Source organism: Neofelis nebulosa, chromosome 11, assembly GCF_028018385.1.
Source record: "Neofelis nebulosa isolate mNeoNeb1 chromosome 11, mNeoNeb1.pri, whole genome shotgun sequence".
Classification (NCBI taxonomy): Eukaryota; Metazoa; Chordata; class Mammalia; order Carnivora; family Felidae; genus Neofelis; species Neofelis nebulosa.
Window position 1 is genome coordinate 52516829 of NC_080792.1, and position 23928 is coordinate 52540756.

Consider the following 23928-nt stretch of genomic DNA (forward strand, 5'->3'; position numbering starts at 1 on the left):
AGTTTTTTGGGTAATACTTATTCCCAAGCTCATCAAGTTGTATACATTAAATATGTCTAGCTCTTTACATATCAATCTTACCTCAATAAAGCTGGTTTTTTAATGAAATGGTAATGATACTAACAAAATACTTATAGCAGAGAATATAATAATGCCATTAAAGTTAATAAGTGTCCACAAATGAACAGATGTACCTTCCTTTTTCTTCAACTTCCCCATTTGAAAAATGAAAAAGATAACTGGGTTTAAAAAAAATCCTACCTGTGAGCTTACTATGAAGAGTAACTACGAGTGCAGTCAGGTGCTAGCAGAAAGCCTCGAAACATTTAACTATTCTACCCCAATGTCAAGCCTTCACTCATTTTTCGACAAAAACTGAAATGTAGAATATGATATTTATCATCAAGCTTTCTGGATGCCATAGTGGTATTTCTGGATGCAAATGTCATTATTTGTTGCTGAGAATGGGAGTCACTCAACCATTCAGTGGATCCAGGCATTATTTTGTGAGTGTTTAATAATTTTAACTCAAGGGGGGGCTGGTTGGCTCAGTCAGTTAAGCATCCCACTCTCAGTTTTGGCTCAGGTCATGATCTCGTAGTTTTGTGGGTTTGAGCCCCACATAGGGCTCTGTGCTGAAAGGACAGAGCTTTCTTGGGATTCTGTCTCCTTCTTTCTGCACCCCCCCAACCCCTGCCTTGCTCTGTCTCTGTCTCTGTCTCTATCTTAAAAAAAAAATTCTATCTCAATATTATAAACTGACTTAACAAACTAATACAAGTTAACATCGGTTCAGTATATATCAGATGCTGACATAATAGGGTCAACAAGAATGACTCCTGTAGTAGGTTATAGTTGTAAAGTAGTATACTACTCTGAAGGAACAAAACAATAAAGTTATAGAGAGAGGGTTTGCTTTCTTTATTAAATCTTATATTTTATTTTTCATTCATTTCGATAAACAAATCTGTATTGATACCAATCACTGACCATAAGCAGAAGATGCCAGGATAAATAAGATGTAGCCGCTTCCATTAAGGAGCTCTCGGGGAAATGCAGAGACAGACATTTAAATAAGTAAGTACAATATAATGAATTAAATGCTGTAATTGAATTTTTTTTCAAGTTTGGTGGTAACAAGGAGGAGATACATAACTAGACATAGGAAATGGAATAAAGCTTCACTGAGGAGGTGGCATTTTAACTCATATAGAATCAGAATAGTCAGGACCAAGAAGACAATGTTAGCTGATGGAAGAAAATTCTAGACTAGAGGAACAGTATGTGAGGAGGGTATGATACTGGACTTTGATGCTGTTTTACTTTAATTTTGTTTGGTCATAGGAGAAGAAACAGAAAAAGCAATAGAGCCAAAAGATGTGGACTGTAAGAACTAAAATATAAGTTCAGAAAGGGACAAACTTGAGGAAAGACTAAAGGACACATCTGAGGCTGCCTAGAGATGCTTTGTTCAAGCAAACTGCATGTACAGAAATAGCAGATGAAGACATAGGAGAACAGCCTATGACAGAGACAAAATAATTAAGACATGAATCTCAACAGAATGATTTGGTTGTGGGGCACCCGGGTGGCTCAGTTGGTTCAGCATCTGACTCTGACTCTAGATTTCAGCTCAGGTCATGATCTCAGGGTTGTGAATCAAGCCCCACGTCTGGCTCTGCGCTGCTTGGGATTCTCTCTCTCTCTCTCTCTCTCTCTCTCTCTCTCTCTCTCTCTCCACCTCCCCCACTCTCTCTCTCTTTCCCTCCCTCTCTCTCAAAAATAAATAAATGAAATTTTTTTAAAAAGGGACGATTTGGGCAAGAAACTTTACCCTAACTTGTAGATACTTCTAGCTGAGTGGTTTTGTAAAATGCTTGGTAGATAACAAAGACTCCAGAAGTACAAAAGGATATTCATAGAATAAGAATCTCAAATATCAAACAACCAAAAAGTCTATAAGGAACATTGAGAAAAATGAATCTGTCAAACATGTGTATTCTAAAAGTACATAATTCCAATGTTACTATTTCTGACAGAACCTAAATTTCTCTGGTTCACACGTTGACATTTAGAGTGTTCTTAAATTTTCATTGGGACTCAAGCGATTCAGTCACTAAAGCTCTAATTCTACAGAATTTATAGCCTTAATTCTTGGCCATATTCTGGAGCTGCTTTGCTTCACCTGTCTGACCTCCTATGTCAGACAGGTTCAACAAACGCTAGCTGGGGGCAAATCTCATTGCAAGTTCCTAATGTGGCTCAAGACAGGCTGCTGGAGTTCAATAAATATTGATTGATGGTAATAGAGACAGTATCACTCTTCTTAGATTTGTTGTCACTCTGCCTGCAGGAAATCACTGAGAGTCTGTGCTGACAGTTTCCATGGCAGCAGAAATTAAACACTAGCAAACTTAAAGCTACACAAAAGTCATGGGATGGCATCACTCTGAACCTTGCATCATTCATGATTTTTTGTATTGTCTCAGTACAAAGAACAGGCTGAGAATTATCAATATATTTACACTGTGAATAGTAAAACTCTGTGATGGCTATGCCATGGCTTTCATGGGATTATAATATTTCAAAGCAAAATTATAAATTATTGGAGGAGGGAAAGTGAGGCACATAGTCGCTTGTCATGTTTTAGCCTCAGGCTATGGATGGGAGAACTTTGCTGGGCTTCCAGAGGCCACATTGGAGAGAGTATGTCCCTCAGCATATTATCTGCACCTTCCCAGGGCCATGGTGGCCAATCTTATTGGTCAGAATCTAACATATTCATTAGGCTACATCGCTAGCAGCTGAGATATCATTGTCTAAAAGGCATCTCTCCTGTTCAGTTTCTTCCAGAACTTTCTGTTTCTATCATCCTAGATGTTTTCCATTTGTAACCACATGAGTGTCATCTTTTCTACTATAATTGGCAGTCCTGAATCTGCTCTGCAAAGGACCAGCTCTCATCTTTTCCCTGCCTCTCTCATCTCTTTGCACAATTCTAGGAATATAATGACAAAGACAAATCTATTCTGAGCTTTACTTCATCTTTAAACCTAAGCCAAGATATTTTTAGCCAGCTTTTGCCAGCACTTTCCATTGTTGTGTATGATACTCAAACCAACGAAATGAACAATTTGTGATTCTTGTGCATGTTCATTATCAGAACTCTATAATTGGAGGCATTAGTGGAATATTTGTTTTCTCCATTTAAAATGAAAATTCTTGGTCCATTATACAATAGTAGCAATTATAATAACATGCCAGATATTCTTTTCAGCATTTAACACACATCAACTAATCCACTTATCCAAAAAAATAGTATGTGGTAAGTTACTATTATTATATCCAATCTAAATACACAAACATTGAGGCAGAGAAAAGTGTAATAACTTTCCCAAAGTCCACAATCAGTAAGTGTTTGAGACAGAAGTATAAACTCAGGTAAAACTCGAAAACCTAAGTTTTTGTGTGTCTATTGTGGTTTCTTTGAATAATACCTCATGAGTAAACTAAAATATACTGAGATGGTGAAACTTATTTTAAAAAAATCAGAGTATATACCAAACATTTGAAGTTTTTCAAATTACTGAAGTCCTGATAAATGGAAAGAATTAATAAGGGCTCTACAATGATGATCAAATACATTTGAAAAATACACATAAGAAGCATAAAGAAGTTTAGAGAGAATTAAAAAGATAAGCACTATACTTTCAAATGCTATTTACCTTTAAAAATGGATATGTTGCATAAAGAGTTCTCAGAACCTTTGAAAGTGATTTGCAATAAGTTTGAAACTTCTGCCAGTTTCTTGTTTTGGCAAATTACTAAAATAATATGCCTCAGTAATAATATGCATCATTGGCTTACTGAGAAAATTTTAACCTTAATGTTTACTATTATTGGTAAGAATTTGAAGAAATGTGAATTCTCCTACACTGGGAAATATTAACAGACATAACAGACATAATGACATTTCAAAACCTTAAAATTCCCTTTGACCCAGGAATTCCACTTAATATTTACTCCAAGGAAATAGAGATGGGTAAATTATTTAGGTACAAAAGTTAATTACTGCATCAGTATTGAATAATGTACTTAATGAGGAAACATATAAATCTCTAAGAGGAATTTGGCTAAAGAATCCAAGTATTACATACTTTAACAGAAGACTATTAAACCAGAAATGGAAAGAATATTCAAAATCTCTGTATAGTTAGGTTTCTTTTTTTAAAAAGCCACCAGAAAACAGTATATACAAAATGATCCCAACTTTTAAAATGAAAATTTGTTTAAAAAGAAGAAACGCATGAAACAAACAAACAAAAAATCAGTAATACTCTAGGTTCTTCTTCTTATGGGATATTTTTATTCCATCTTAATGTTTACCCCAATTCTGTAAATGTGCATCAATGTACATTTGTTTTCCTCAAAACTAAATAAAAATTTATACAATTTAATAATGTGTTGCCTCTTAACATAACATTGGAATATATTTCAAAACAAGAAAAAAATGTGGCTATAAAATTTGTTATATCCTGTTTGCTATTATAGCTATTCATAAACTCAGACATACACCATTAGTAATGTGAATTAAAATTGTATGTTATTGTGGATATAATGCTAAAAAATAAGACAAGGGGCGCCTGGGTGGCTCAGTCGGTTAAGCGTCCGACTTCGGCTCAGGTCACGATCTTGCGGTTCGTGAGTTCGAGCCCCGCGTCAGGCTCTGGGCAGATGGCTCAGAGCCTGGAGCCTGTTTCCGATTCTGTGTCTCCCTCTCTCTCTGCCCCTCCCCCATTCATGCTCTGTCTCTCTCTGTCTCAAAAATAAATAAACGTTAAGGGGCGCCTGGGTGGCGCAGTCGGTTGAGCGTCCGACTTCAGCCAGGTCACGATCTCGCGGTCCGTGAGTTCGAGCCCCGCGTCGGGCTCCGGGCTGACGGCTCGGAGCCTGGAGCCTGTTTCCGATTCTGTGTCTCCCTCTCTCTCTGCCCCTCCCCCGTTCATGCTCTGTCTCTCTCTGTCCCAAAAAAAATAAATAAACGTTGGAAGAAAAAAAAAAAAAAAATTAAAAAAAAAAATAAATAAACGTTAAAAATAAAAAATAAAATAAATAAAATAAAAAATAAGACAAGAATAATAGATAAAGCAGCAAGATTTTGAGCCAGTAATAATCTTTAAAATTTTTTTCTTTATGTTTTATTTATTTATTTTTTGAGAGACAGAGAGAGAGAGAGAGAGAGAGATCGTGACTAGGGGAAGTGCAGAGAGAGAGAGGGAGACACAAAATCTGAAACAGTCTCCAGGCTCTGAGCTATCAACACAGAGCCGGAAGCAGGGCTAGAACTCGTGAACCGTGAGATCATGACCTGGGCCGAAGTCAGATGTTCAACCAACTGAACCACCTAGGAGCCTCGAGCCAATAATAATCTTTAAATATTCTAAAATAGAAGTCACTAAATAACATTCTTCAAAAGTAGAAGAATATAGTATGGATAAAAACTCAATCTTTAGGGAAAGATAAAAACAACAGAGAAAAAAAAGGATATGGTGCTATAGAAAGGGTAAAGAAATTATTTCCTTTCCTCTCATACACAAGGCAATGTTATAACTATTACTATAAAACTACCCTTAATTCTACTCATTGAATTGAATTAGTTGCTTTTTTCCCAAAACATGCATCTGTAAAAACTTGTCTGTGAATGAATGCAAGGGTCACTGAGAATTAAGATGCAAAATTTCTATTTCCAGCAACCTGGAGAGCACAAATCCAGACACCCCTTTTTCTAATCAAAAACAAAAAAGAAAAAAAAAAAGGAAAAGAATGTGTGCGTGTATTCAGTACTAGAGAAATATGTGTAAAGTAAGTATTCTTGCATGCATTTGTGAGCTGAATAAAAAGTAAAGGAACTTTGGGGCGCCTGGGTGGCTCAGTCAGTTGAGCGTCCAACTTTGGCTCAGGTCATGATCTCAGGGTCTGTGAGTTCAAGCCCCGCGTCGGGCTCTGTGCCGACAGCTCAGAGCCTGGAGCCTGGAGCCTGTTTCAGATTCTGTGTCTTCCTCTCTCTCTGACCCTCCCCCATTCATGCTCTATCTCTCTCTGTCTCAAAAAAATAAATAAAGGTTAAAAAAATTTTTTAAAAAGTAATGGAACTTAAACTAAACTAAAAACAAGAATGTAATGATGGTGGGAACAAAGAATTAAGGGTCACAATACTGTCAATGTATACTTGAAGCCATTTTGTTGAAACAGAAAAAGTCATGTTTAGTTTTTCCTCATTCTGAGGGTCTTTAAAGTACAGAAGACTAAACAGACATTCTACATTTAGGAAATTGATAGAAACAATTACTTTCTCCTAGCCCCTCCTCGCTTCCCCTGTTTCATAAAGGGCTATGTTTGTAGGGGTGTGGGGAGGAAAGCGCCTCCCAGCCACTAGGGGAATCAAGTCTTGGTGTTGATTATGGGATGAAAACATGTCCCTGAGAAATGAAATCTTCATTAGGTCTCACATGGGTTTGCAGCCAAAACTTGAACTTTGGATTTTCTGGGAGAATCTCAGATCAGATTTAAGTTTAAAGTAGCTCCAAAGTATATACAAGATCCTGATCTAGTGACATTGCTCACAAGGATTGGAGAATTTCCAAGGTCTCTTTGTACCATGTGAATTTTGAAATATCTGCATCACAATTTTTTTAATTAAAAAAGTAAAGTGATCCTAGACTGAACATTTCTCTAGTGTGTTCCCTTTAAGGACTGCTTATATAAATATTCCCAGAATGTATAGATTTAGGAAGAATGGCTCTTTGTAAAATATCACACAGGCTAAAGTATAAAATGGAGATGTTCCATAAGCTAAACGCTCCCTACTTCCTGAAATAATCACACAAAATCTCACTTGAATATCTCATTTATTATTCTGAATCAGAGTGGCTATTTTATAATCTATAGTGATATGCCTACTTTTTTCTGAAGTTATTCTTAATTTCTCCAATGTCTGAAAGATACCTTGGAATCAGAAATGTTTTTCACATTAAGAATAAATGACCTAGTGGTGCCTGGTTGGTTCAGTGGGTAGAGCATGTGACTCTTGATTTCAGGGATATGTATTCAATCCCCATGATGGGCATGGAGACTACTTAAGAAAAAAAAAAAAAAAAAAGGAATCAATGACTTAAAGTGATGCAGTGACTGTGTCTTTGTTTTCTAGATTTTTAAAGAATTTATTAGTATCAAAACAAAAGCAAAACAAAACAAACGAAAAACCACTAAGGATGAAAAGAAAACTTTAGGTACAAAAATAGGTAACATTTCTGGTTGCAAAAAGGATGTTGATACCTTTCTTCCAACTTTAAAATAAAATCACATAAAGGATACCTTATAATAATGAAACTTAATTTCAAGATATTTTTAATGGCTTTACACGCACACGCGCATGCACACACACACACACACACACACGAGTAACGTTGATTTGCAGAAAGTGCCAAAATATGTATAAGACCGAAGAGAGCATTTGAGACTTTATAAATTCTGAGTGAGGGTTCCTAAGTCACTGGACACAGAAGAAATCAGGATATATTAAACAAAGTATTTAAAAGGTAAAAGAGAACATTCATATGCAATATCGTAGGTAGAAGCCTAAAATCCTAGCTGATTAAACAGTGATAAAACAAACTAGGGCACTGTGCCCACTCTTCTGTCACTCTGCAAATTATATTTATTAACAGAACCCCTTAGCAGAAAGCTGTTTGAACGTTTCTAATGGTTATTTTATCTGTCCCTGCTCTGGAGAATAGAGATCAAGTTGATATCTGGAATTTCCAGGAAAATATCACCATCGACCCTATCCCTAACACACACATATGTGTGTGGTTATCAGAAGACTCGGAGACACTTTGCTGGTGGACACTATGTCAGGAAGTGGTTGCATCCACATGTGACTGTTCAGCTAGAGGAATAGGACCTTCTCCAGATGACGGCTAGAGGCATACTGTGTGTAAAGGAGCAGGGAAAACAGACCTACTCACATAACATATACATATTAACTGAAATATTACCTTCTTCAAGTTGTACTTTGTTCAACTATATTTCTTAAAGCACAACTAGGAAACAAGAGTAGGGAGAAAACATTAATGGAATGCCTACTGCTTACTGGGTATTACACCAGAATGTTTATTACATCATCACACTTAATAATACAATTGTGTCAAATTTGTAGTCTTCTTCCCATTTTGCATACAAGGCAAAGTGAAATAGAATAAATTGCCTAAGGTATTTTAAACTATAAATAGAAACATAGAGATCTGAATCATTTTATGACTACAAATGAAGTCACTATACCAAACCATTATACCTATTGCTTACTGAGAGTATATCATGTTTCAAGCTTATGGTAAATAAATTACATTTATCCTTACAACAATTCTGTAAGTGTTATTATTTCCCACTTTACAGAGAAGAAAAACAAAGTTTAAGAGATTAAGTAACAACCAAGGGCACATAATTTTGATGGCTGGAGTCAAGATAGAAATGCATTATTTGTGTAACTCCAAACCCTATTTACCACTACTCTCCTTCCTCTCTATTTACAATTTTTACCTGGAAACTTTTGCTCACACTGGGACTTGCCAGATTATAATCTTTGACCCATTGAGTCTTAGGTTAACTAAACAGAATTACTTTACAAAATCTATGACATCTTATTTACCTCAGGATTTCAGTACCATGATAGAGTTTATAATAACCTGTCTGATAATGATTCCTGGGACCAACCTGTAGTTCAAAACTTTAGGGTTTATTGGCTTGTTGCAATAAAGGAAGACACTCTATAAAAAAATGTCTTTTCCCAAACAAATAAATAGATATGGTTATTACAGAAATTGGGGGTGAGGTATAGAGAAGAGAGGAGTTCAAATAATTTTATTAGGCAGTGCTTGGCTTAGGGGAAATCTTGTCTGTGTGTGAAAAAGGTTAATATCAGTCTTAGGTGTCAAAGTAGATTTAGGTTATGCTTCCTTGGAAAATACATTGTGAAGATAAGTACAGAATGTACGTCTGGAAATTCTTTATGTAGAACTTGGCAAGACTGCGTCTATGCATCAGAGACTCAGGTCACTCAAGCAGGAGTGGGCTGTTCTGTTCTTAGGGTAAGTGGTATCAAACAGCAATGTTTCTTAAAGTCTATAGTTTTAGGATTTGCAGAAATAAGTTCTGTCTTTTTGTTAATGAACAAATGCGGTTTTTACAGGTTTACAGGGTGCAGCATGCACCTTTTCAAGCCTACGTCAAAAAATGCATACTTATCTAGACTTATATAAGTCACCTCTCTTCTCCAAACTGCATCGCTAGTTTAACACAATTCCCATGGCCCCAGTGTCTGAAATCCCATGACAAACAAGGGGGCACTCTGCGGACGTGATTAGGAGAGGAGGAGAGGGCAGGAGAGTGAGTCACTGAGGGATGATGTCAGTGAGGAAGGCAGAGGCTCCCTGGAAGGTGAGAGGGGCACAGCAATGGGTTTGTGGGATCAGGAGATACAGTCATCTGGCAGTACAAAGGAAAGAATGTAAAGAAAGAATACGTCCATCTTGCCTCTTCTGTGAGTCAGTGGGAGGAGGAGGCATGGTCCTGCACTGGAAAGTTCTTTAAGGGATGTTTTGTTGTCTAAGAAAGCGTTGTTAGCTTTAGAAGAGGAGGAGGCAAAAAGCAATGAAAATGAATGTAAAAGTTTCCCTTACTCAAAAGCACAGTCTGAAAGACTGGCAGGGAAAATGATAGGAGTCAAGTGGTCTTTGGAAGGGAGAATGATAGTGACCATGATCTTTCAGCTGCATAAGGGTTTGAGAAGCAAGGTGTTGGTGATATAACAAAAGGAATTGATTAAATGTAAGAGAAGAGAATCCTAAAGTAATAAAATTTAGTTATTAGAAGTCTGCAGAATTTACCATTCCCAAATTACAAATGCAAGAATTATACCCTAGATGTGGCAGAAACTACTAGACAGCCCCTAACACTTGCTGTCCACTCATCCTTTCTCTCCTATCATAGAAACTCCAATTCCAGCTGGGCACATGACTGTGTAAATAAATACTACATTTCCCAGCATCCCTTGATGATGGATGTGTCTCTGTGACTAATTTATGACCAATAGTGTATAAGCAGATGTGAAATGTAAAGCTTCCAGGAAATGCCCTTTATTGCGTGCTCTCTCTCTCTCTCTCTCTCTCTCTCTCTCTCTCTCTCTTTTCCTGGTTGTTTTGCCTGTGATGGTTGGAACTTGAGCAACATGGATCAAGACATAGACATAGGAGCCATATGCTCAGGAAGGCAAACCAACAACCTACAAGTCTCTCTGATAATTCTGTAAAGCCATCACACCAGAGCTGGACAGCCAACCACCAGTCATCTTCTTCATGAGCAAGAGTAAGAAATTTGTTTCATCCACTGTCATTTGTGACTTTGTCACTCACAGTCAAACACAATTCTAGATGACACAAAGGTCTTTTGCTTTAATAGCAAAACCCTAGGATTGGACATTGACTTTACTACATTGTGCCCATCACTAACGCAGAGTAGAGTGGCACACAACCTTGCACTGGTTACAGAGGCAAGTTAGGATTAAAACATAATAATATTCTTAGAAAAAACATGGCACCATATTTCAGCCACATGAAGGTTGAATATAATTCTTATAGGACTAATTTTAAAAATTATAGGCAATAAAGTATAGTGGTCAAGAGTACAAATCCTTTCTCTGCCACCTACTGTGTACATTTTGCCAAGTTATTTTGCTTCTCCTTGCCTCAATCTCCACATCTGTGACATGAGAATAATTACAGAACCTATTCTCTAAGGTTGTTGTGAGGAGGAAATGAGTTAATACATGTGAAACCTTAGTGTAATGCCCAGTGAACAGCAAGTGTTAGTAACCAACCTAACTAATACAAATATTTAATTTCCATAAATAGCTAAGCTTAAGGTTAGACAACAGAATGAACTCTTAGGCTAGGAGAACAAAGTTAATATGAGATGGCTCTTGATGTTCCTCCATATAGTCCTGGAAAAAGAATTTATCACCATGAGTTATCTTTCCCATGGATCATTTCAAATGTGTAGGCAGAACTGGCATAATTCAAATTTAGGATTTGCAAATGTCACTACAACTGTCAATGAAATGGAAAACTCTAAAATTTATTTAAAGAAATAACCTGAAGTATCTTCCTCCATTAAATTGGTTGCCTCTCAATGCTGACTGCTCTAGTTGATAATGAATAACTTTTAGTAATTATCTAATATAATTTTCCTATCTATTTCATCAATATACAACTCGCTCAAAAAATAAGCCTGGAAGTAAATGACCAAATATTTTTTTAAAAAGGTCTTTATGCAGTATTTTTAAAATTCCTGCAAGAGGAAAAATTAAAATTTTCTGAAGAACTTTCCAGATAATGTTACAGATATGGAAACTTTTTAACAGTTATTTTAACCTATAGACTTTTGTATAAACCAAACATGGATAGGAGAACGTCTTTTCAGGAAAGTGAATAGGTTAAAATTTTATGACTGTCAGAACCACAGTCAAGTCTACCCCTTTCCCCTCATATTCCCTTATTGTCAGGTTTTATCTTTTTTCATTGATATGTTATCTGTCTTTAAGCAGCTTCTATCCACAGAGTGAAAATATGCTGCCCAATATTTGTCACCAATCAGTATGAAGATAAATTCATAAATAGGGAGCGTGAAAGGTCTGGCTGGGAAAATACAAAAGCTCAAGGAGGAATCATACAGAATGAGCAGCTGGCCTTTCTTCTTCTTGTAGAATTTCAGTTTATAAACTTCCTCTCTCTATGAGGCTTTTGCACCATACTGGGAGACTTCCAAATATAACTCCATTACAGAACCATCTGAAGAAGCTAAAAAACATCCATGCTGATCCACAGTATAAAATGTATGACATTTGATATTTGTCAAAACATTTCACCTTTGCAGCTGCTGAACCTATAGTGACAAGGACAAGAACTGGTTGACAAAAAGAACACAATTAGTACTCACTGGAGAAAGTTGAAGGGAAGTTTGAGATGAATCTTTAAGACTGGAAGACATATTTCTGGAAGACAAACAAACAATGACAACAACAACAAAAGTGTCTTTTGGGTATTTAAAACATGTTAAAATAATTTCCCAGTATTAAATTCCTAAGTGTTCTAAAGTTTTTATTTTTTTTCCCCCTTAGCCCACAGATCTTGACAGTCAACAATATTTAGCAAGTTCCTCTTGCATGAGGAACTTTACTGGGAATCTTGTATTTTATTTTCACTCAGGGATACATTCTACTAAATTCTGTCCATTCCAAGCCCACAAACACAGACCTGTGGAAGCTGAATGTACACCAAAGCTTCTAGTCTTAGCAGGCAAGACTACTGAAAGACAATATTGTGCTGTTCAAGCTCCACAGTGAGTATGGGGGCAATTAACTGAACGAGTCCTTTCAAAAATCAAACAGGGTAACTCAGTTATAAGCCTGACCAGGGCACACCTGAAACTTTTTTTCTGTTTGCTTTAGAAATTTAATTGTGTGAGATTTTATTTTTAAATTCTGCTCCCATCTGTTCTAGCCAGAGTTGTGCTTAAGTTACTTTGGTAACTAAAGAATACCAGAAATCTCTCAGACTCAATACAAAGGATGAAGAAGCAATTGGACCAAAAGCAATAGAAGTCAAGTAACCGAAACTTCACTTGAAATGGCACCATCAATTGAATCTGGTGAAAATGCCTCTGACACTGCCACTGGTATGGCTGCCGCTAATGACATGGGTTACCCCCACTGCTACCAGGGTAACCACCAGTGTGTGTGTAAGACATGGAGCTCACCACTGCCAACACTTACAGTTCTTATGCCACCATCAGTGAAACACTGATGTTACCTTACATCATATGGTATTGCTAGCATCCCTTCCTCTATACACAAGGTGCTACTGCCAACACCTCAGAAAGAATTCTGAACTGGCGTTTTTATTATTATTATTATTATTATTATTATTATTGTTATTATTTCATCTGGACAGCAAGATTATAGGTAGGAGCATGTGATTTGTTTAAGCTAATAATTCAAATGTTACCTGAGAGAAAATTTGGAGAGGAAAAATACACATCTTCTTCATCCCAGCTAGTTTGGAATTTTCATAAATGACAATTTCAACTACTAAAATAATGTTTTTAAATAAGTATAATTTCTATACTATGAAGTGAGATTAAAAGGAATCATATACAATACTTAATTAAAATAAGAGAGAAGCACCTGGGTGGCTCAGTCGTTTAAGCATCCGACTTTTGATTTCATCTCAAGTCATGATCTCACACTCGTGGGATTTAGCCTCATGTTGGGCTCTGTACTGAGTGTGGAGCCTTCTTGAGATACTCTCTCTCCCTCTACCTTTCCCTCTCTCAAAAAAATAAAAATAAAAATAAAAATAATAAGAGAAAACCAAAACCAAACCAAAACAAAAGAGAAAAAAGAGAAAAAGGTACCAAGAATTGTGTCTTGAATTGGAAGTCTCAATATTTAGGCAACAATTTTTCTTCTCAAGTTGATCTACAGACTCAACACAATCCCAATGAAAATCCTAGCAACCAATTTCATAGATACTGGCAAACTGGTTCTGGAGTTTATGTGGAAAAGTGAAATACCTAGAAGAGCTATCAAAACACTGAAAAAGAAGAGCAAAGTTGTAGGACTCACACTATCTTATTGTAGATTTTACTATAAGCCTACAGTAATTAAGCCAGTGTGATACTGGCTAAAGAATTGATATATAGATCAATAGAACAAAATTGAGAGGCCAAAAATCGATTCACATAAGTATAATCAACTGACCTTTGAAAAAGGAGCAAAGGTAATTCAATGGACAAAGTATTATTATATCAGCAAATGGTGCTGGAACAATTGGACTTCCATATACAAAAACTGAGTCTAGACTCAGACATTACAGCTTTCACAAAAATTAAATCAAGACATGTTATGGAATTAAAAGTAAAATGCAAAAAAAAAAAAAAAAAAAAAAAATTAAAAGACCTAGAGAGACTTAGGTTTCCAGGGGTTCAAGGATAGAGTGAGAGAGTTATTTGTATGAAGCTCAGTCAAATTTTTAAAAACAATGAAACTACTCTGTGGAATCATATAATGGTGGATATATGACACTGCATTTGTCAAAACCCACTAAACTTTACACTATATATAATGAACCTTAATGAATGCAAATTTTAAAAATAATTTACGAGTTTGAGGGATCTCATAACAGAATGTAGAATGTGATGAAAGAATTTAGCTGTTTTATAAATGTATGAAAGAGGGGCACCTGGGTGGCTCAGTTTGTTAAGCATTCAACTTTGGCTTAGGTCATGATCTCAACAGTTCATAAGTTCGAGTCCTGTGTCAGGCTCTGTGCTGACAGCTCAGAGCCTGGGGCCTGCTTCGGATTCTGTGTGTGTGTGTGTGTGTGTGTGTGTGTGTGTGTGTGTCTACCCCTCCCCCACTTATGTTCGCTCACCCTTTCTCTCTCTCAAAAATGAATAAACAGGGGCGCCTGGGTGGCGCAGTCGGTTAAGCGTCCGACTTCAGCCAGGTCACGATCTCGCGGTCCATGAGTTCGAGCCCCGCGACAGGCTCTGGGCTGATGGCTCGGAGCCTAGAGCCTGTTTCCGATTCTGTGTCTCCCTCTCTCTCTGCCCCTCCCCCATTCATGCTGTGTCTCTCTCTGTCCCAAAAATAAATAAAAAACGATGAAAAAAAAATTTAAAAAAAATGAATAAACATTAAAATAATAATAATAATAATAATAATAATAATAATAATAAATGTATGAAACAACCTAACTGATAGGTTTCAGGGGAAAAGTGCTAATCTATATAACTTTGGAATTGAGCTCCCATGGGAGTATGGATGAACAATTCTGATATGGCTTTACAGGTACACTGGAATTGAGTAATTTAGAAAATGAATGCCAGATGATGGTAGCCAGGTTTCTTACTGTTTGAGTTGGAATTTATATTTTTAAAATTTATTTTGAGAGAGAGAGAGAGAGCATGCACACATGCACATGAGACAAACAAGGAGAGGGATACAGAGAGAGAGAGAGAGAGAGAGAGAGAGAGAGAGAATCCCAAGCAGGCTCCACACTGTCAGCATAGAGCCTGATAGAAGTCTCAAACCCAGGAACCATGAGATCATGACCTGAGCCAAAATCAAGAGTCAGATGCTCAACAAACTGAGCCACCAGGGGCTGTGAGTTAGAATTTAGAAATAACTGATTAGGGGAGGCTTGAATGACAGTCTAGAATAATCTATGTGGTAATGGATTACAACTGTAGATGTTGGTATGAACTCATGTTAGCTTAGTACAGATACACAGATGGCTATATATAGTAATATTTTACAGATATGTGTATACACACAGGTTAATATACAGATATTTCCTTGATCTAATCTGCAGAGGGTGTCTAGAAACAGTAACATCCCAGTAACAATGAGAACATCCAATGCCCAGATCTTGATTTCTAACACTATTCCCCAATCAAAGGAACCAGGGGTTCTGAGAGAAATAGCTGATTCTAGGATCAGGGCAAGAAATATAAAAGATGAATGTAAAACATATTATAGTACCAAAAATGTAGGAAAATGCTTTAAAAAATTCACAATAATGGGATATATCAAAGGGGTCCAGATGTCAACTGAAAGATCTCCAAATGGCCAATCCTGAAAAAATTTCAGTAACAGAATAAAGCAGTATTCGATTATTATCCAAAGTATAAAATAAAATATTCTTGAGTCCATATTGTTATAAACAAATGATTAAATAAATAAGTGGAAACAAATCTCTAGTGTGGCAGAATTTCAAATAATTTATGTAGATACTTTGCCCTCAAGCAAAAGTCCTCATTTGTTAAGTATGGGGGGGGGGGCACATAGTGATTTCCTTCCAAGAATAGAGAAAGGAAAGGGGTGGGGGAAGAGTAAAAGAGTAACTTTAAAGTGGAGAAATTGGACAAACTCTATTAGTCTGGTGATCAAGATTACTATCAATAGCAATATCATGCTGATAAGTATGTACACTTGCTATGATGCAATGAAAAGGGTACTTCAACTGTGTGGTTTTCCTCACAAACATAAATGACTCTAGCATAATCTTTAAAAAAATTAGACAAATTCCAAATTAGGTATAGTCTAAAAAATATCTAACTCTTCAAAACTCTCAAGGTCATCCAAAATAAGGTAAGTTGGGAAACTCTAACAATGAAAAGAAAACTGAAGGAGACAGGACAACTAAATGTAATGTGATATCCCAGATGGGACTCTGAACAGGGAAAAGACATTATGTAAAAACTAAAGAAATCTGCAAAAAAGTTTGGATTTTAATTAATAATAATGTATCAATATTGGTTTAATAATTAGATTTCATTTACCACACTCATGTAAAATGTTAATAACTGGATATGGGATATATAAGAATTATCTTGAAACTGAATTATCTAGTAATTTTTTTTTCTCTCAATCTAAAAATGTGCTAAAATAGACCCTGAGATTTGGAGTAGTTAATATGTTGTCCATAGTCTTCTTATTTTAGAAAGATAAATATTGAAAGCAGTAAAGCAGAACAAATCCACAATACCAAGGTTAGCCACAATAAATAATGATGAAGTATAGCTATAATAAATAATGATGAAGAAAACAGCCAGTAGCAGGAATAGAGGCTAATAGATGAACTGAAGAGTTCAGAGCATATGATGAAAGAACAGGGATGACTTTAGTTAATCTAGCTGCCACATTGCCATAAAACATATAAATCACAATAGCTAAAGAGAAATTCCCCAAATGTGAAAAGGCCAAAAATGAAGTTCTAAATTTGCTTCAAAGATAAAGGGAATAGATCCTAAGTCACCTGTGTTTAAGTTTTAACCATGCTTCTCTCAACTTATTGAAGTAACAGATTGTCAGGAATTCAGACAGACCTAAGGTTATATCCTGAATTTAGTACTTATTATTATATGACTTTTGCACAGTTAAGTCTCAGTCTCCTTATCTACAATTGAATATACTTTCTTCTTTGGAGAATTATTATTTAAAGATTAAAAGAGTAAGTGTAAGTCAAGGGCCTGACATGAGTCCTGTGAAATAGCAATCCTTTTGTTTCATGTTTATGAAGCAAAAATTACTCCAAAATACATTTTTATGTATTCCAGAAACAAAGAATGAAGCTCTAAAAGAAACAGAAGCCAACTTGAAAGAGCTCTCAATGGCAACAGTTAGAATAATTTGAGCAATACATTGTTTTAATGTATTGGCTCTCATCCCACATCATAATATAAAATATCCATTAGTGATATTGATACTAACAAATGATGACTGAATAAATAAAATGATTAAATAAATGAATGGGAGAGGAGGGACAATCATCATTATAGAAAATTTTCAAATATTATATAGATACTGCCCCATCAGGAGGTGTTCCTTAAGTCTCTTCTCCTTAAATGTGGCCTGGACTTAGTGACTCATTTCCAAAGAATAAAGGATACATATTGTATGAATCCAACTAAATGGCATTATGGAAAAGGCAAAATTATGGAGACAGTGAAAAGAGCAGTGGCTGCCAAGGATTGAGGTAGGGGTGGAAGGAAGCAAGGATGAATAGGCAGAGCAGAGGATTTTTAAGGTGGTGAAAATATTCTGTATAATACTATAATGGTAGATACACATCATTATATTTATCCAAACTCATAGAACATACACCACCAAAAGTGAACCATAATATAAAATATGGACTCTAGGTGACAATACTGAACCAATATAGATAGGTTCATTGATTGTAACAAATGTACCACTCCAGTTGGGGTTGTTGATAATAGGGGAGGATGTGCATGTGTGGGAGTTTATGGGAAAATCTCTGTACCTTCTGCTCAATACTGCTGTGAATCTAAAACTATTCTAGGGGCGCCTGGGTGGCTCAGTCGGTTAAGCATCCGACTTCGGCTCAGGTCATGATCTCGCCATCCGTGAGTTTGAGCCCCGCATGGGGCTCTGTGCTGACCGCTCAGAGCCTGGAGCCTGTTTCAGATTCTGTGTCTCCCTCTCTCTCTGACCCTCCCCCGTTCATGCTCTGTCTCTCTCTGTCCCAAAAATAAATAAACATAAAAAAAAAATTAAAAAAAACTATTCTAAAAATTAAAGTCTACTTAAAAAATGAATAAAGTATGGAAATGGAAAGAGTTTAATTTTATAGTGAAGAAAGCTGGCAGGCAGAATCTTAAGTAAGTGATCACGATAAACACTGGTGATGTTTGCAGATCTCCTGCAGCCCCTGATATGATGAGATGTGGAGACACTTCACCTCTGCGATGTTCTCCCTAGAAACCCATAAGGCCAGTCTATGATGAAGAAATATCAGTCAAACCTAGATTAAGGAATATCCTGCAAACAACTGACCAGTAATATTGAAAATGATTAAAGTTTTAAAAAACACAGAGATTGGGGCACCTGGGTGGCTCAGTAGGTTGAGTGACCAACTCTTGATTTTGACTCAGGTCATGATCTCATGGTTCATGAGATCGTGCTCAGAGTCAGGCTCCGTGCTGCAGCACATATTGTCTCTCGCCCTCTCTCTCTGCCCCTCTCCCACTTGTACTCTGTCTCTCTCAAAATAAAAATAAATTAAGTAAAAATTTAAAAATACAAAGACTGCAAATCTGTCATAGATTGGAGGAGACAAAGGAGACATGAAAACTAAATGCAATGTGATATCCTAGACAAGATTCTAAAACAGAAAAAAGACAGTAGAAGAAAACCTGGTATAATTCCAATAAAGTCTGCAATTTAGTTAATATGATTTACCGGTGTTAATACTTTGTTTTGACAAATGTACCATGTTACTTAAGAGACTATCATTAAGGTCTTCCATTAGGTGAAGCAAAGTGAAGGGAATATGGGAATTCTCAGTACTATCTTTTCAAATATTCTTTAAATCAATAATTATTGCAAAGTGTGATTTTTCAAAAAATAAAAAAAGCTAATTTCTGGTGAGATAAAAGATTAAAAGCATTAAAATTAAAGATAAAAATTTATGAGATGCAATATTAAGTCAGTGGAAGTTGAGAAAGGTAGGAATTAGTAGGAATTAAGAATTTTAAGGAGTTAATGTATGTATATATTTATGTATACATTTGTAATTATATGTGTATTTATACACACACACATACACGAAAAAGATTAAAGGAAGTATTTTAAAGGATCATTTTGTGTCTGGAGATGAGAGAGAATTGAATGAATAAAAAATGTGAGAAAACCACTCAAAAGTCAAATCCATCAATTAGGTTCTTAATATTTTGAAGAAAACTTCAAAAACCTCTGATGGTTTTTTACATTTTATAGAATAAACTACACATAGATCATTAACATCATTAAGTTCTAAATCATTTATTAATTACAAATTCTGGGAGGATTAGTCTTCTGGTTTAAAATTGAGTCATACTAACTGCTCTTAATGCAACTATCCCAAATCCTCACCCCAGATATAAAAACTTAAATGAGGTAAATTACTATAGAGAATCAACATTTTGACCAAAAAAAATGAAGAAAGGAAGGATTACTTGGAATGCAAATAACAGAGATTTAAAACTGCTTTCTACTTATTTTGCTATTGAACTGATGAGGCAGCCCACTAAATATAAGGTCTTTATTCCATTCCTCCAGTCTGTCCTTGGATTAGCAGACAGGAAATTAAACACTGGTTCTTCTTCTTAGGGGGTAGGGGGGGCTGGTGTTGGGAGGTGCTTTTGAAAGTTGCCTCCTCTATGCCCATAATTCTTCTCTTTGTTCTTGTTAGAGATCAGGACTGGAGGAAGCAATTGGATGTAAATATCACTTTTTTGCAGTGGTGATTTAGGAGATGGTGGTGGAGGTGGTAGTGGAGAAAATGGCTGTGGTAGTGGCACATCAAATTCTGGGAACCATCACCCCTCCAGGGCCTCCTCAGAGGAGGTAAGGGGCAGTTAAAAAGTAAGAGCTCTATGAGCAAGAGATCTGGGGGTTGTAAGTTTTTCATATTTCATCTGTTCAAAATATCAAATAGACATGAAGTAAAAAGGAAAAGATAATTCCAGATGTGCATTATCTGGAATGTTCTGGAAGGTTCTAGTAGCTGTACATATCAACTTCTGATTCAGTTTTCAATGTGTAAAGAATACTAGGACAGACCCAACTGAGTGGAAAATGGGTTTAAGACAATTCATATAGTTTATCTGTCTGATAACATTGGACAATGAATAAACAGGAAAAAAAACCCAACATGAGATCTGATAAATATACTGAACACAAAAAGAAATAAACATCATTTCAGATCCATAAGAAAGAATACATTTCTGAGCTTGATCTCCTAGTTTTGACACAAGAGATTCTTAGAAAATGTGTACTTTAAAAGCCAAAGAAATAAAAAGGAAGGAATTTAGGGCAATAAAAAGACAGAATGAAGGTTATGTTATTTTGTTTTTTAAGTGGATCTTCTAGCGTTCCTAGACCCAATTCTAATATGGGAGTGGTTTACAAGCAATTCTCAGATACCCGTAGAGTATCCTAGAATTCAACTCAATTCTGACTATTCTGACTATCTACCCAGAGAGAGCATCAGCTTTCACAGGTTAAGGGTTCAGTCCTATAAAACTGCCCCCAACCCTGCCAATCTCCTACCTTAGATGCCAGTTGAAAGCCTCAGGCCGATACCTGTGCTTCTGCCAACCGGCCACAGATTGGAGGTTCCAACAATACCCTCCATAAGTTCGATTAATTTGCTTGAGCAACTCACAGAACTCAAGGAAACACTTAGGCTTACCAATTTATTAAAGAATATGATAAAAGATAAGAGCCAGATGGAGACACTTTGGGTGAGGTATAAGGCAAAAAGCACGGACCTTCCATGCCCTCTCCATGCCACTCTTCCCACACATCCATGTGTTCACTGACCAAGAAGTTATCCAACTTCTTTTTGGGTTTTCACGGAGGCAGCATTATCTAGGCATGGTTGATTAAATAATTGGCCATTGGTTGATTCAACCTCCAGCCCCTCTCCTCCTCTGGGTGTGGGACTGGAAGTCCCAACCCTCTGATCACATGGTTGGTTCTCCTGGCAACCAGCCAGACTTGTGGGTGGGGGTCCAAAAGTTACCTTTCTTAACATAAAATCCTTTATCACTTGAAATTCCGGGGGTTATCTGAGCTGTGAGCCAGGAACCTTGAATGAAAACCAAATACACATGAGAAATATATTTTTGTCATCTGAATGCCCAAATACATATATTCTTATAAATCACAATGAGAAGAAAAGCTAGTAAAAACAAGATAAAAGGGGAGAACCAGATGCCTGAGGCTAGATACTCCCCTTAAATACTTTTGCCTTCTGTAATGTTGTTTGCCTCCTGCCTCCACCAACTTCCCCCTACCACCCCAGCCATAAAAGAAGGCCGATGCCAAGGTTTGGGGCTTAGCCTTTGGAGGTAACTGCACTGTGCCAGCACCAGTGTGCAATAAACAGTCTTTTCTGATTCCCTGAGTGCATGTGGCTTGCCTCTTCCTGGGCACCAAGTACTTGCTGTAATAGCAATATCACTGTGGTTATCTGCTGTCTAACTTGCTCAGTCTCACTTCCCTTTATCTCTGATAACAAAGGCTTTTTCTGTAACCTGGAAATGCTCTTCTCCCACATAGTGAGACTGTCAATCACATGCTAGCTTCCATGCCTTATAAAACCAGCCTGGGTCATGTGATGTCCCATAACCTGGAGATGCACTGATAGGTCCAGGGCTAGTCATACCCCAGGGCAAAAATCTTTGATCAGGCACAATATAGAATCTTGGAGAGGAGGAATCTCTCTTTTGAGATCATGGATCTGTACAGGGAATCACAGGAGCCAAGCAGTGCTTATGTGCTCATAATTTATCTCACAATCACAGTGACAAGTGAGTTCCAGTCCAAAGATGAGAAGACTGAGACGTAAAGAGATTACCAGTATCTACAAATTCAATCAGCAATTAAGCAGAACCTTGGTAGCTTTCAGAAGACATCGTTAGCCTTTATTATTAAGAAAATGACACAAAATTCTATATGCTTATTCCTTTGACCTACCGCTCAACTTCTGAAGAACTTATGCTACACACTATGCCACTACAGAAAAGAAAAAGGAGTAACTATTCCTCTAAAGTCATTTAATCTTGGGGCGCCTGGGTGGCGCAGTCGGTTAAGCGTCCGACTTCAGCCAGGTCACGATCTCGCGGTCCATGAGTTCGAGCCCCGCGTCAGGCTCTGGGCTGATGGCTCGGAGCCTGGAGCCTGTTTCCGATTCTGTGTCTCCCTCTCTCTCTGCCCCTCCCCCGTTCATGCTCTGTCTCTCTCTGTCCCAAAAATAAATAAAAAACGTTGAAAAAAAAATTTAAAGTCATTTAATCTTGCTCAGACTCACGTCTACAGGGGGCAGGGGGAGGGAACCACTACTGAGAAGAGCATGAAGTAATGCCCTATGATTATATACAATTGAGTGAGCTCAAGAATGTGCATGCCTGAGATTTAGACAGCGCCTCTATATCAACCACATTGTCTCACACTTTCCAAAGGGAAACAGATGTCTTCATTTCAAGCCTCTCAGAGATACTGCTTGCACAGTGTTGTTACTACTGCCATGCACTCTGTCAAAGCAAATGTCACCAGTTGAGTGGTTACCTAAGCACTACCTGCCTTTGAATGTGAGCAACAGTATTGGAAAATCCCTCAACTGCTTTGCCTTGATTTACTCTGCCAACTTAGTCTGTGTTCACTCTCCAGGCTGGGATGATATATAAATGTAAATGTAGCCTCTGACCACATCTATTGCAGTCCATGTCAATGGTATATCAGCCCCCAATAAGATAAATTCAGATCTGAATTCAGAGAATTCAGATTCTTTGCCCAGGCCAACAATATTAGCCATGAAAACAAAGCTGTCTTCAGCAGCCCACCTGGTATTAAAATGTATGTGACAGACTCTTACTGATTTGCCACCTGTCAATGAATAATTTGGCAGGAAATTTTCTCCAATGTTACAATTTAATTTTCACATACACCCACGACACCTAGGCTAAAAGCAAAACAAAGATCTGTATTAAGAACTAATATGTTCTAGAAATATTCATTGAAATGACTCCTTTTCAGTGTCTTCCTTTTCAAATAAGAAACTATTCAGAGGTAGTAAATTGATCAAGGTCACAAACTAGCAAGGGACAGAGCTAGGAATCAAACCCAAGGCTTATAAACCCAGGGAAAAACTCTCTCTGTACTACAACTACTTCCTAGAGTTTTATGACATATATCCTAATGAATCCTTTTGTTGTTTTTTTAAAAGAAATTTAATGTCTATTTTTAAGAAAAAGAAAGAGAGACAGAGTGCAGGTGGAGGAGGGGCAAAAAGAGAGGGAAACACAGAATCTGAAGCAGGCTCCAGGCTCCAAGCTGACAGCACAGAGTCTGACGTGGGGCTCGAACCCATGAACTGTGAGATCATGACCTGAGCCAAAGTTCGGTACTTAACCATCTAAGTCACCCAGGTGCCCCTTTGTTGTTGTTTTTAAGGTACAAAAGAAGTTAAAGAAAAAAAAAATGCAACCTCTGTAGGGCTACGAAAATTTACAGACTCTCAAAACATATTAGACCTTCCAGCTCATCTTTTTTCCCTGTATCTCAGTGGAATAAACTCTTCTGTGATGACCTGGCAGGTGATTGCTCAATCTTTGAACACTCCTGGGGGCACAGTGACAAAGAACACATTGTGTTATAAGATAGTCCATTCAATGTTTGGAAATTCCCAATGTAAGAAAGCTTTTTATTCACATTGAACAAAAATATCCCTCTGTTAAATGTCT